This window comes from Danio rerio, chromosome 2 (genome assembly GCF_049306965.1).
Source record: "Danio rerio strain Tuebingen ecotype United States chromosome 2, GRCz12tu, whole genome shotgun sequence".
In the NCBI taxonomy this organism is placed as follows: domain Eukaryota; kingdom Metazoa; phylum Chordata; class Actinopteri; order Cypriniformes; family Danionidae; genus Danio; species Danio rerio.
The window spans coordinates 30,832,501-30,846,054 of NC_133177.1; the positions used below are offsets into that span (position 1 = coordinate 30,832,501).

The 13,554-nt window shown below is 39.7% G+C and overlaps 1 protein-coding gene and 1 long non-coding RNA gene across 2 annotated transcripts in view; one reads left to right on the forward strand and one right to left on the reverse strand.

The window, feature by feature from the left end:
• The window catches only part of LOC141378259 (uncharacterized), a 9,834-nt gene extending 7,781 nt beyond the window's left edge, over positions 1-2,053 (reverse strand). The window contains exon 1 of the long non-coding RNA XR_012392312.1: positions 1,737-2,053. This is a non-coding gene — a long non-coding RNA (uncharacterized lncRNA). The remainder of the gene's footprint in view (positions 1-1,736) is intronic.
• The window catches only part of zswim5 (zinc finger, SWIM-type containing 5), a 50,103-nt gene that overhangs the window by 1,100 nt on the left and 35,449 nt on the right, over positions 1-13,554 (forward strand). The window lies entirely within an intron of this gene.

Sequence of the window (13,554 nt, forward strand, 5' to 3'; positions counted from 1 at the left end):
AATCCAAATCCCATATCTTTTGTTTATTTGCTGGTTGGTCAAGACAAAGGACGCGTATTTGCCGTAGTAAAACGAAAGATAATACATGTGCATAGACTTTATCTAGCTCCCTGTTGTTTTTTTCGAAGATTTTCTTTTGGTTTAAGCGTCAAAATGAGTAAAAACCGTACTATTCGGCTAAATGTGTCGTTGGGTTGTCCTCGTAGAGGCTACAGCACAATAGCTCAATACCCCCGTCTCATCGGGCTAGTTCTTCTCTGTTAGCCGAATGGCAGTTTTTCGGTATAAAAAGATGTTTTTCTAAACCACAGAAGCATGTCACTGCTTTTTAAGCTTCATTTAACGAAACTAAATCGAAAAATTGTGAAACTAACTCGAAAAGGCTTCGGTATTTAGAGCACGAAGGCAGTTTCAATGGCTGCCCAAATGTCTATACATTTTCCTCCCCCACTCGCTTCACTTCAGTAAACATACTGGTAAAACACCATCGTGAAAGAAAGGAAAAAGTGATTTAAAAAAATACGCAGGCCTTTGTTGTTTCCAAAGCACAAAATGATTAATGAAGTGCACATTTTAAGTCGTAAAATTGCACTTCTCTTCTAAGGCCAAATACAGTATTTATACAGTTTGAGGCTTGAGGGTTTAGTTAAGATCAACAAAACCATTCACGATATTAAATATTTAGCCTATATAGCACGTACTAACAGGATAAAGCAGAAAATCAGTCATCTAGAGACCAGCCACGATTTTCCTATAATGTAAGCTTTCTTTTCTTGAAATAGCAGTTACAGGAAGCCCCAAATCTCCAATAATTGTAGGTGTTATGAGAGTAGTGAAAGTATACATATAACTAATTCAATAAAGAAGCCATGATTCATTTATTTTCACAAAGATCCACTGTGTCCCTTTAAAAGGCCAGTGTTAGTGGAAACGTGATAACCTAGCTGTAATGAAATAACATGAGCACTTATTTAGCAACCTTGAAAAGCTCCCTTCACAAGTCAGTGTAACCCCTTTTCCACATGGCATAAAAAAATCCACGTTAGCTAAAGTCATTTTGCGTTTTTAAACTGACAGTATCATTATGTTTAGTTTCTAGGCTATTTTGATCACTATTTTCTGTCCATGGCCTAGTATTATAGGTTTATACAATTTTAATAGTGTTCTGTCAAGTGTTTGTTGTTGAAATGTTTAATTTTGATGACAATAGGCGATTGTAGGTGCTATGCGCTTTTGATATCTGCTTGAGATTTTATACATTGTCCCTTTAAGTGTGAGTAAGCACAATCTTTTGAATTGTAGAAGAAACAATGAACAGAACAGATCCCTGATAGATCAGGCATCTGACAGTGAGGGGACGTCACCACTTGATAAGTAAGATAAAGCAGGTTGAATTGCATTCTGTTTTGCTCTGTGGGTGCAGATTGTGTTCTTTTGACAGATACACAAACCACGAACTGGACGTGTGTATCTGATTGGCGAATAACCCACGTCCTTCACCATGAGTAGTCGAAAAAATGTGCCCATGTGGGTGTGTGTCTGCAAGATCCTCTTATGCATGGTTGAATAAACTCTTTTTGTGCCCCTTTTTGTTTTACTGTTAACTCCTCAAATGTCAGAGTTCAGACTCTGTTAAAACTCCCAAACGCACCACAACAAAATGTTAACCACTTTTAACATTTACTTAGCACGTTAGCCGAAATGCAAGCTCCCAAAGATTCAAACCCAGAACTCACCCTAAGCCAGGCTTACTCCGAAGTTTGCCAGGAAGTTCACAACATAATTTGAACTCTTTCCAGAAGCCATCGCAATAGCGGAACACCCAAGCCTCGGGATGTGCATGATGTTGAATTCATCGTTAGCCTCTGAATGGTCAAATTTTCTGCCCCAAATATTTAGTGGCGGGCAGCTTGTTACAGGAAACTGATTTGATAAGAATAATTAATTCTCACTTATGTTTGTGTAATTCTGCCACCCCACCCTTGCCCACAGCCTCTGTCCTTAGAGTCCTTAGAGAGGAGGTTCTAGCTTTGAGTCAGGCTTGAGGATTATTGGGTCATGCTTTGTTACCCAGCTGTAGAAAACTCCCCTCATTCACAGAAGGGTGGGGGGTTGTCGTTGTGTGTGTGTTTGGGGGGTTGGAGGGTGTTTAAGAGTATAGCTTTTCGCAATGGAGCACAAAGCTGTGATGTGAAGCCTTTACAAAACCTTATTCTGTGTTTAGGAGGCAAATGTTCGGTGGGATTATGGCTAGAAGAGCCACTGAGAGATTGTTCAGTTTCCTTAGTGCCTCTGTAAAACCCAGGCAAGCTTTGAATTGAGTTATGTTACTCCTCTGCCAAGTGACTCAGAAGACTTCAGGTTGTTTTGGAGAGTTCAACTTTCCTTTTGCCATTGAACACAATGCTATTCACTTTAGAAACGGGCTTTTTCTTTCTCAGTGCTTTTGTAATACACACACATAGCAGTATTATAACAGAACAGTGCATTAGTTAGAATCTGTGATCTGCTCTTAAACTGAATCGGTTATGTGGACAAACTAGTAATGGGGTATGTTATTGTTTAAAACTCATGAGAAAGCGTTTGGAGAATGGCCGTCATTAAGCATTAGGCCTGTGGCTTCTCTGTGATGTCACTGGGCCTGTTTTTAGCTCTTTGTCTCCTTTGAGTGTTGCCATCATTTTGGTCTTTGTAATCGGGACACATCTCATTCAGCACCATACAAGTTCAACAAGGGACCGCTAATTCTGCTCTATCTTTCATCAGCCGTACAGACAATATTTAATCAAGGTAATTAATTCCATGCCTGCAAGTCTCAAAGAAAATCACTTAAACAAATCTCCTTTTCACACTTATTAGCACTCTTAGTTTTGAAGGACACGGCCATTAAACACTTTTTTCCCCCCTTTGTCTTTATCAAAGGAGGGAAATTAATTTGGAAATGGGGAGAGGGTGGTTCGTCGGCTTGTCAGCTAATCAGCGGCGACTGGAGCAAGGTGAAAAACAACTCGCCGCATTCCAGGACAAAAGACCTGTCAGAGACTTTGATCAGGCCCTCGTTTCCGAGCGCTAAGCTCAGGCTTGATAACATAAAGTGACGCAGTTTCATACACGATTATGTTTTTGAAGGTAAGGCCATAGAAAAACTTGTACATTGCTGTGCTATATGTGTTTTGCACCAAATGTGACGAGTGTTTTTATTCCCTCATTGGATTTGGCACCCACCCAGGGTTTGAAATCAATTGCGACCTTGCCCTCTTTGAATTTTGCCGCAGCCTGCCCCATACCCTGTGATTTTAGTTTATCAGCAATGCACTCCTCAGACTTGGTCCGATCTGCTTTACAGCTGTGTTTGGGGCAATCGGTTTAGTTCAGTGCCTTTGCTTCTGCAAAATGGAGCTCCGATTTTGAGCCAGAGGCAAGGTTTCCGTCCATACTCTACCCACGTGCAGCTGGGCTTGCAGCGTGCACTTGTGTGAGCTCGTCTCCCTGCTGCGGCTTATCTGCATTTTATTGGAACTCAGTGTGTTGCGTGCATATGCACATTCACTCATTATGCATTATTGCCCCTCACAATCCTAGTTGAAAAGTGCTGGCTGTTAAAGGTCCCTTATGATAGCAGCTTTACCTCTTTGATCTCTGCGCACAGGCGGCTGATTATTTTGTCGATATTTCGTCATGAAGTAGTCGCTTTAATGGAACTTTTATGCTTTTATGCACAGGGAGGAGCAGAATATGGCTGGCAAGACTTTAAAGCTCAGATTTACACAAGATACACATGTTTCAAAGCGTTTGGAAGTGCTGTAAACCTTTTTTACTTTATCGCTGAGAGGGATGTGCCCCCTTTCTTTCTCTCTCTCTTTCTCTTCTTTTTTCCTCCCTCCTGCTTGCTTCTCTGTTTGGGTGTCATTGTCAGAGATAGAGGCCGCTGAGAGTTGCTCTTCTTTAAAGAAGGGGCCTCCAGACATGCCTAATAGGGCCTCATTTGGCTGTAATTGCCTAACAAATGTAAGAGAATTCCAGAGGAAACAAAAAGAGAGAAAGGAGAAGGCAAATCAGCCAAGCGAGAACAGAGGAAGGGGGAAAAATTGGTTTGGAGGTGAGATTGCGCAGAGGAAATGGAATCATATACTATGACATGCTATGTTTAGGCAGGCAGAAAATAGAGGACGGCCCCTACCTTCAATTTGTAAAGACGTGGAGGAAAATCCTTACATCTGGGGCTGTAACACTAAACGTGGAGTGCAGGAAACTCAAGCAGCACTCAGGCAGCTACCCTCCCCCACAGAAGGCCTTTCATCCAGCTGAGATTTTGTGTGCGGGGAGTTTTTGTGGCCAGTTCACATGGAAACTTAATTTTCTCAGTCTGGACGAGAGAGGAAGGATAATGTGTATTGGAGATGAGGTCAAATATCCTGCCAGAGGGTGAAAGAAAGAGGCCCAGAGTCTGTGGCAGTTAGCAATGTGCAAACTTCTATGCAAATGTCACATGGGAGGTTGTGGACTTTTTAAAGCCATCACTTCATACGTGTGTTTACTCTAGCCGTTCAAACCCTTCCATTGCAGTTCCTGTTTTAGCTTGACTCGTTGCCAGCCACCAATCACACGAGTGCTCTGAAGGCCCCACCATTAGTACTGTGTGCTTTAAAGGTCTCTGTGTGATTTGTATTGATTCTGAAGCCATTTTTTCCCCATTATTTAATTCTGCGTATTGAATAGCTTCATTTTATGCTATTGATTTGTACCTGTCTGTTTTAAAAAACCTTTACTTTTTAGTCGCTTTCTGCTTAAATCACAGTTATCACTGACTCCTCATGATTTTAAATTTTTTATTGAAAAACTAACATTTTATTTATCCTCATGTCGGTTAGTGGGTAGTAGCGTATCAATTTACTTTTATTGATTAAAAGGTTAGGATTTTTAGTCTCTCTCTCTGTGAATATCATGCTGTGTTTACTTGAAGGCATACATAAAATAAGGATTGATAATTAATAATAATGGTACGTGTATTTATTTAAAATTATTTTAAGAAAGAGGTTTAATAGAATAAAAAAATCAGGAAAAAAAGATAAAACACCACATGAATTTATTTGTAAGATTCTAGGCACCACCTCGCTGTAATTTTACAGCCTTTATAAGTATATTTGCACAAAGACGGTGGAAGTCTGTCTGACCATGCATATTTATTCAGCTGCGAGCAGGATCTGGTTGTTTGGATCACTTATTGGGTTGACTGGTTCAAAGGTCAGATTTGATCTGATTAAAATACCATTAATTGGTACCAGAAGTTGCATTTTTAGGTTTAGACTTCTGAGAACAAACAAAAAACTTGAGATTTGCTAAACAAAGCATACAGAGCATGTGGACCTCAAGTTGCCTTTGCACAGATTTCTACAATCTAGCACAGCCTACATCCATTATTTTTGCATTTAATTATTTGTCTCAAGTGGGCCTTGGAAGGTCTAGCAGGGGTCTTTAAAGGACTGATGGGTCTTTGAGCTTAAAGCTCCGAAGTATGTGAATTCTCTACTTCAAACACCTTCACACCACTAACGGAGGTGCCTTTTGTTCTTGCCTTTTCCCTCCACTTTCAAAAGAGGATGAGCACCAGTTTTCACTTTTTTTTCCATAGGGTGGAATGACTGAGTTATGCTAATTTGCCACAGTCATTTTCTGTTTGCCTGAATAAACATTAATTCCCTCTAAAGCTTAAATACACATCAGCAAGATGGATTGTCAGAGCTCTTGATGTGGACATTGGAATAGGCACGGGCAGGTATACGATTCTGACAGTATGATAGCCTTGGATAAAAATATCATGGTTTCACAATATTTTTATTAGTGCTCTAAAATATAATATTTTTAAATGTCTGTGGCTATGTCAGAAATTGCATACTTCCATACTATATAGTATGCTAAAAACAGTATGTGATCCGAGTAATATGTCCGAATTCATAGAAATCGTAAGAAGTACCCGAATGACCTACTATTTCCGGCAAGATTCTGAAGTGCGCATCCGATGGACACTATGCTATCTCATGATGAACCGCGAGAGAATTCATGATTGAGAGTGAAGCGGATGTGTCATGTGATTGTGATAAAATGGTTGATGTACTAAGTCTGAGCTCCATTCATACAAAGTCATACTTTTTTTTTTTTTTTTTTTTATCAGTCGAGTAATACATTTAAATTCAAATGCAGTACCTCCTGAGCAGTAGGCGATTTTGGACACAGCCAATATATTATATTTTAAGAAACATTTAAAATATTTTGGAGCTGTAAACATGTTGGGCTAAATAATTTAAACAAATCATAGACTTTTGCTGTTTTCATTAGTTTATACAACACAGATTTCTTTACAATTTACACTTATACTTTGGATATCTTTTCTGATGGAGATACTGTTGTCCTAAAAACAACAACCACCAAACAAAAAACGTAATAAAAAAATCTTACACTTACCTTGGGAACGGTAAAACAGAACTGTTTGGCCGTTTTAAAACCTTGACTTTTGTAAATCGTGGGAAACCTTAAAAACCGTTATCGTCCCATGCCTACATGGAAATATCTTTTAACTGATGAACTGACTCAAACATTGTATTTTTGTTTGTTTTTATAGTACGTTCTATATTGAAGATTTATTGTGATTATCGCATTGCAAGGTCAGTACATGATTCAAAAGTAAACTACAGTAGTATATTGTGTCTTTTGTCCTAATCTCTCTGGACTTTTTCTCTGGTTTCGTGACTCAAAGCTTTGACCTCTCTTTGACTTACAAAGTACTGTGACTTTGCATATCTTGCGGAAAACATGACTCTTGTTCTTGCGTTTTCCCCAGCATATCAGTTCTGAAACATCCTGCCTCCCCCTTAAGTAACCGAAGTGAATAGTGCAAGGCTGATCTAAGTGGTTAACACTGAAAAAGAAAACAAAACGTATGATGCAGTACATCAGAGAGAGCGAGATGACTTTCACAAGAACATCTTCCTCCACCTCAAGATCACTGCTGGTGTTTAGCACGCTATGTTCTCCGACATGTGATCAGAATGGAAGAAAATGGGCATGTTCATGCTGTTGCAGATCGCTGCGCTCTCTATTATGGTTGATTACCATCAAGTATTTCCATCCCCATTCTCTCTGTCAATCATTACTCTTATATGAGGGACAAAAATGGTTTGGCTACTGAATAATACAAGGAGTATTCATTAGCCAGCCTTGAATTTGTACGCCCAAATCATGCGAACAGGACCACCTCTCTTTTTTTCAACCTTAAAAAGAATTTCTTGATGAAATATTGATAGCTCCTTTTTCAAAGCAGGGTTTGCAGGAAGGCGTCACATGCTGATCTTGGTGCCCTGGATATGTGTCCACAATATAAATATCAATGGCCTTCTGACTCCCCCTCTCCCTGCCTACTGGCTTCTTTTTCAATATAGCCTAATGACAGGCCTATGTTTCCCTGCAGTGGCTGTGCTGATATGGCCCATTAGGCACCGGTTTCTCGCAGGCAGCTGAGTGAACAGATGACTGCAGGAAAATGGTTGGAGGAGAGAGGGGGAAAACGACAGAACTAAAAGGCAAATATGAAAGGCAGAGTAAATAACCAACCTGTCATCCCCTGCTCCCCACCTCCCCAGCCGCCCTCCTCTGGAGGGCAAGAGAGACATGTGAAAGAGCGAGAGAGAAAAAGAGAAGCACCTCATTAGTCTTCCAGCCCTCCCTGACTCTGGGACTGACAGTGAACACGTCAGTGCAGCAGCAGACATGCAAACATGCAGAGATGGGGCTACCCCATCCCCTCCCTTCCGCTCGTACTCCAAACATGATTAATGTGCGCAACAGCCGTGGGGCCATACGTCTGCATGGCTCCTCCCTGAACCACATGTTCTGAAGAGCTCTAGCCCTCCACATCCTCCTCTGGATGCCCGCACCCTACTTCTGGCAGACTTACAGACAAGGTCCTGAAATCTAATTCACTATGCCCTGTGCTCTGGGACCCAGAAGTTTGACTTCTGCACTGTTCAGCAGAAATAACATTTCAGATAATTGGTTTTAGTCTCTCTAACCCCAATAGAAAGCTACAACATCGGTGCTAGATCAATTGATTCACTCGGGGCTTCTTATATATCGAATGCAAGCACTCCAAAGAACTTGGGCTACGTAGTGTGTGGGCAATCGGCGGTTTCCAGGTCATATTCGAACACCTGACTTTGCTGAGGTCCAACGCAGAAGTCATGTGCTGGAAAGAAAACAATGCAATGAATAGGCTTGGCTCTTGTGTAGGCAGAGGGGGGAGAATATGTGCTCTTCAATGGGGGATTGTGGTACTTGTCATGGTGTAACAGGATCAGTTCGCCCTCCACCCTAGAGCGCAGAGGGCAGCCATTGTTACGCTGTAGGAGAAAGGCAGCGGGGGCCGTCGACCCGGGCCGAGCTCGTCTTGTGGGGGTGATGTCCTCTGAGCCCTATACCAGAGACAAACGCAGAGGACACTTTTCTTGTCATTCTCAGAGGTCGCTAGGGAAGACAAGTAAAGCTAATCAGAAACCAAAAAATGAGCAGGGATTAAAATACTTGAATGTAATGTTTTCACGTTTATCATCCTTGAGTAATGCACTTTTCAAGGGGATCCATGATGCCTCTTCAGATAAACATGTCCATCAGTACACCACAGTCACTTCTTAAGTATCTCATGAGCAACTTTTCAGCCGCCTTTTGATTTTAAATTCAAATTTTTTTGCCTAGTATAATTTCTCCTCAGAAGGAAGGAACACTAAGCACTTTTTGTGCTGTGGTAGCAGAAAAAGGCAGGCGGCGTCAGAAAGTGTAAATCAGAGTTGAAAGCGCGCTGCCTTATCTGCTGGATAAAACCAGTCTGCAACAATAGCATTAAAGCACAACTCATAAAAGCCACAATTAAATACTATCTGATCTGATTCTGTTCGAAAGACATCTTTTTTCCTTTCTTCTACTTCATGTATAATGAACACCCTCCACTTTAGTTGGAAGACATGAAATCACCAGGATAATTGGAAAATAGATGGAAAGACTTGAACTTTTATAGTTGCTGCATAGCAAAGTGTTGAAAGCAACGTATAGATGAAGCAGATTTGCATCAAAGTGGGATATATGAATATTATTTATGTTGTGTGATTTTTTTTTAAATTAATATTTAAGGGGGTGCTCCACTAGGAGATCATAATTTAAACTTTACGTGTAATGTAGCTGTGTGAACACAAACAACATATCTAAATGTATGACGCTCAAAATTCAATGCAAAGGGAGACATTGGACGTTTTTTGCTCGTGTTTTCCGTCGCGGTTTAACACCTTGTGACCAAATAAAGGGCGCCAATGTAATCGTGCACACCAACGTGCAAAACGCCAGGCGTAAAAGCATAATTTTTTTAAAGAAACGCCTCATGCTGTTTTTTTTAGGTTTGACGCATTGCTTCAAAACCTTTTCCTCCAATCAGATTGGCACTTTTATTCACGTCCACAGAATAAAAGCGCACATTAAAGAAGAAGCCCAGAGGCGCTATAAACGTGGAGCTGCTTATTGGTCTATGAACAATTAATAATTTCTTCATCACTGGAGCTGCAACTTGAACCATCCATGCTTGTTTGAGTCACCAGTAACTTTACCAACAATCGGTGAACTTCCTCTCTTCCTCTTCTTCTGTGTTATAAGCAGGGTGTCAGAAGCTTAAAGTTGTGTAGCTTAAAGTTGTGATGTAATGCCAAGGAGTGATTTTTGCATACTCTTCTGCTTGACACCAGTGAATATCGCTTGGGTTTGAATCCGGAAAAACGTCTTGTAAAACGTTGACGATAAATGCAAATGAAAAGTGTTCCATGTGTACGAGCCTTTAGCTTAGTGAAGCTTACAGTGAAAGAACTTTGGGGACTACAAAAAAATAGATCCGGGTTAATGATGTCATAAACCCTTCAGGTTACACACATGCACCCCACACAGTCAAGGGGCGGGGTAGAGCTGCACAATTAAAAAGATCGCGATCTCGATTCGAGCCCCTAGACAATCTTAATCCAGCATTTCTACAATTCTGTCAATCATCTTTTCAAGTTCAGGAGAGAAGCAATGGTGGCCGCACAAGTCTTCACATTGTTTTATATACATTGTTCAGCAACGTGGACACCTCCAAATAGTGTTGAAAGAGTCACATGCTGTATTTATAAGATACAATTCACTCCAAAAATGTCATTTCTGTCTTCATGTAATGTATATGCGACCGCAAAATCACACAGACAGGATGGGCGCACGCGCGCGCTTACGAATGAAAAGCCTAAAAAGTATCTAAAACCAACCGAAATACAAAAATACCCACCCAGTCATCTGTATTCGCGAAAATCACAGCAGTGACAGATTTTAAGCAGGATATTACAGATTGTAAGCATATGTCTCAAACACAATAATTCAACACCAGAATTATCATCAGCATTAATGACCAGGACAAATCTAAAGTCTGTTCAAGTCCACCATTCCAAATCTATACAAAATTTAACATTTTGACCAACAGTAGAGGTATACAAAACTTATTGCTGTTTTACCAAATCTTTGTGAATAACGTTTATTATAGCCCACTTATATTATTTTATATCTACAGAATTGTGAGAAATCGTGATCTTTATTTCAAGGCCAAAAAATTGCGATTCTCATTTTAGCCAGAATCGTGCAGCCCTAGGGCGTGGCCAGAGGCACTGTAATCTTATAACATAGATGCTTTTTGGTGATGTGGAGCTGATCTGCTGTGAATCACAGAACATTATTAAGCCAACCAATTAGAGCCTTTTGAGGGCAGGTCTTCAGAGGAATTAGAAAATATGACAGTCATTTTTATGTTAACTGAGTAGTTGTATATAATCAAAGTAGGATATATGAAAAATGTTTTTTTCTAAAAATAAAGCATGAGCACACATTGCTTTGCACCCCATAAACACAACCCAGCCTTAAAAATACACTCTGGACCACATCTTTAAAGTTGACCTTTAGATTTGTTTAATATTTTTTCGTAGTAATTTCTGTAAGAGATTCTTTTTCATTATTGTATTTCTGACAACTTAGCTTTAATTTTTTAATTTGTTCATTTTATTGCTCAAACTTTTTTTTCTATTTTTAATTCGCTTTTCATGTAATAATAATTTATTTCTGATGTCTTGCTAGTACATTTTATTTCTGAGCAATTCCAGCATTATGAATGTAACATTTGCAATAAAAATTTCAAACTGACATAGACCGTATATGTTAACATTGTATTTAAAACAACTGTTTGTATTTTACAAAAAAACTAACCAAGGAGATAAGGAATCAGAAAAAAAAAACAACCTGTACATTTTTTATAGTTTAAATGAGGAAAATATACATGCATTTTGGATGTGACCAAAAAGTGTAAATTTACAGTCTACAACATACTTAATAGAAAATCTGTGAATTAAACTGCACAAACCAAAAGAAATAATGGCACTTGTGTGACTTTGGTAAACCAAATATGATAGTTTGAAAACATTGACACAGACATTTCGAGTATTTTTAAAGTACTTTAAAATACTTGCTAACACAAAAAAAACGCAGAAACAGTTTTGCCATTTTAGTGAAAACCTAATTGTTTTTCATGGCAAGGTTATCATTTGCATGGAATTGTTCTTCTGTCTTTATATTTGATTTCATTTAATATTTATTGATTTGGGTTCAATTAACAATAAAACCTCTGATTAGTGCACAAATGAATTTGTTCCACCATTTCTGTTAAGGCACTGCTGTAGCATAAATTCTAATTGATATAATAACGCTAATACTAGCAGCATTTGATTCGCGAATCGGTTGTTTGCTCTCAGCCTCCCTCATGTTGACTTCAGATATTGACATTGAGCTGGTGGCGCAGCATTACCTTCTTTATAAAACTATTACCATTCTAAAGATATTACAGAGTAATGGATTTGTCTTGCTGTATTTTGAGCTAGCCAATCTGGGCCTGTATTGAAGCACCCGGTGCACAATTTGTTTTCATCAGCAGTAAATGGTGGATCATTGTGGCCGTGACGGGAAAGCACAAAGACCAGCTAATGAAAGGCAATGGCTGTGGCCCCGGTCTCATCACCACTCACTGCGCTCATGGATGAAAACAGGTGTCCTCTTGGGGCTGGGGTTTCATTTAAAGAGGGATTTTAAAGGAATATTCATGACAGCTATCCTTCATCGGGTGGGTGATGGGAAGAACAGAAGTAAGAGGGGGAGAGAGAAAACGTCAGTGGGGTAAATCAACCAGTGATTGAAGAGGCCTGTCTGGGATAATTCAGTTTGATTGGAGTCTCGGTCTCTCATTACCATTCCAGATTCAACAGGGAGACGCCCCTCAGTCCCCACTTCAGCAGGCTCATCTCTTGCTGAAGATGACAATGCCGTAGTGCAGTGGCTGAAATGAACAGGAGCCCTGTAGTATGTGGCTCAGTGTTACTCTTCGCAATGTGAAGGCCACTTATAACACCTCAGGCTAGTTATTTTTTGTCACAGATTGGAAACTTTTACTCTTGTGATGAAAAGGACCAATTATTAGACGCTACAAACGGATTCTGGTTGAGTCATAGTTTGTAGGGTATAGAAAATCCTCTGCTGCATACTTTCATACTGTATATTATATGAAAACCAGTAGATGAAAAGTGCCTGGATTGCCTACTACTACTGTAAGAATTTGTATTGAGCATCCAATAGGCTACGTGAGATGATTTATGAATGGGAGTGAAGCAACTCAACCGATTGGTCCAGATCCAATTACATGATCAGAAATTGGGCCCGGTCACGCGGTTTCTCAATCAGAATCGGAAACTCCCGATTAGGACTCTATTACATCAGACCCCCCCTCCCTTTTTTTTTTTTAAATATTAAAGTTTTTTTATATTATAAAAAAATATATATGTGTATTTACAATATTAGGTAGCCTACTGTGTCAGGTGTGTAATCTGAAACAATGACAATAACACAAATCATCAAAGTAAAGCTTTTTTTATTTTGGTTTACGGTTAAAACGACCTGAGACGATAGGGATTAAACCAATTCACCTAAGACATGGATTGTCGTAAAGCTCGTCAATGGCAAGGAAGCATTTTCTCTCGTTAACTGCAGGAAAAGAGTTAAATGAAATAATTTATTGATTTGACGCCTACCATAATACCAGCCATACATATAAAGTACAAATAATCCTTCAATCGGTCTCGTCCAGAGGCCATCACCCTTGAACCAATCTCATCTCCACCTGTCTGTTCCACTGCTCCGTTTGCTTCAACTTTCTTTTTCAGTCTGAAGCACATCAAATGCACAAAACACTTAATTCGCGCTACAAGATGTCTATATTTCATCTTTGCTATGACTTCAGATGTAAATCACTTGCGCTTACTGCACAAGCTGAACACTCTCCCGCCCCATATCCCATGTAATGTAATGATTGTGAGGCCGCAGCGGAAGTGGGATGTAATTTTTCAAGAGACACTCAAATACATCACGTGCGCTGCGTATGCAATGTCTATAAGTCATGTAAAACAT